Below are 2,104 nucleotides of genomic sequence, written 5' to 3' on the forward strand. Positions count from 1 at the left end.
CTGAAATCCATCATCCCTGAAACCATTCTCGTAAATCCTTTCTGCACCCTTCCTAAAGTATGGTGCCCAGAATTGGACATAATACTCCAATTGAGGCCAAAACAATGTTTTTTAAAAGTTAATCGTAAATTCCTTGCTTTTGTACTCTATACTGCTATTTATAAAGCCCAGGATCCCATATGTCTTATCAATATTTTTCTCAACCTGCTCTACCATGTTCAAACATTTGTGCACATATACCCCCAGAACCCTCTACATTCTTCCACCAAAATGAATCACTTCACATTTTTCCACATTAAATTTCATCTGACACCTACAAACATAGGAACATAGGAGCGGAAGTAGGCCATTCAGCCCATCAAGCCTGCGCCGCCATTCAGTACGATCATGGCTGATCATCCACTTCAATGTCTTTTCCCCACACTATCCCCATATCCCTTTATATCATTTGTATTTAGAGATCTGTCAATCTCTGCTTTAAACATACTCAATGACTCAACTTCCACAGCCCTCTGGGGTAGAGAATTCCAAAGATTCATAACCCTCTGAGTAAAGAAATTTCTCCTCATCTTGGTCCTAAGTGACCTCCCCCTTATTTTGAAATTGTGTCCCCTTGTTCTAGACTCCCCAACCAGGGGAAACATCTTACCTGCATCTACCCTGTCTATCCCTGTAAGCATTTTGTAGGTTTCAATGAGATCACCTCTCATTCTTCCAAACTCCAGAGATTAGAGGCCCAGTTTCCTCACTCTCTCTTCATAGGACAGTCCCGCCATCCCAGGAACAAGTCTGGTGAACCTTCGTTGCCCTCCCTCTATGGCAATAATATCCATCCTAAGGTAAGGAGACCAAACCTGCACACAGTACTCCATATGTGGTCTAACCAAGGTTCTATGCAATTGAAGAAAGACTTTGCTACTCCTGTATTCAAATCCTCTTGCAATAAAGGCTAACCTACTATTAGCCTTCCGAATTGCTTGCTGCACCTGCATGTTAGCTTTCAGTGACTTACTGATGAGGACACCCAGGTCCCTTTGTACATTTACACTTTCTAATCTCTTGCCATTTAAGAAATACTCTACGCATCTATTCCTCCTACCAAAGTGGATAACCTCACATTTTTCCACATTTATATTTCATTGTGAATGGTGGTGGACAATTAAACAACTAACTGGAGGAGGTGCCCAGTACATCAGTGTGAAAGATAAGGCAGAAGCATTTGCAACAATCTTCAGCCAGAAGTGCCGAGTTGATGATCCATCTTGGCCTCCTCCTGAAGACCCCAGCAGCATAGATGCCAGACTTCAGCCAATTCAATTTACTCCGCGTGATATCAAGGAACGACTGAAGGCACTGGATACTGCAAAGGCTATGGGCCCTTGCAATATTCCAGCAATAGTACTGAGGGCCTGTGCTCCAGAACTTGCCACGCTCCTAGCCAAGCTGTTCCAGTACAGCTACAACACTGGCATCTACCAGCAATGTGGAAAATTGCCTAGGTATGTCCTGTACACAAAAAAAACTCGACAAATCCAACCCGGCCAATTATCGTCCCATCAGTCTACTCTTGATCATCAGTAAAGTGATGGAAGGTGTCATCAACAGTGCCATCAAGCAGCACTTGGCTTTGCAATAACCTGCTCAGTGATGCTCAGTTTAGGTTCCGCCAGGGCCATTCAGCTATTGACCTCATTACAGCCTTGGTTCAAACATGGACAAAAGAGCTGAACTCAAGAGGTAAGCTGAGAGTGACTGCCCTTGACATCAAGGCAGCATTTGACCGAGTATGGCATCAAGGAGCCCTGGCAAAACTGAAGTCAATGGGAATCAGGGGAAAACTCTCTGCTGGTTGGAGTCGTCCCTAACATAAAGGAAGATGGTTGTGGTTGTTGGAGGTCAATCATCTGAGCTCCAGAACATCACTGCAGGAGTTCCGCAGGGTAGTGTCCGAGGCCCAACCATCTTCATCAATGACTTTCCTTCAATCATGAGGTCAGAAGTGGGGGTGCTCGCTGATGATTGCACATCGTTCAGCACCACTCGTGACTCCTCAGATACTGAAGCAGTCCATGTAGAAATGCAGCAAGACCTGGACAATATCCAG

This window comes from Heterodontus francisci, chromosome 1, assembly GCF_036365525.1.
Source record: "Heterodontus francisci isolate sHetFra1 chromosome 1, sHetFra1.hap1, whole genome shotgun sequence".
Classification (NCBI taxonomy): domain Eukaryota; kingdom Metazoa; phylum Chordata; class Chondrichthyes; order Heterodontiformes; family Heterodontidae; genus Heterodontus; species Heterodontus francisci.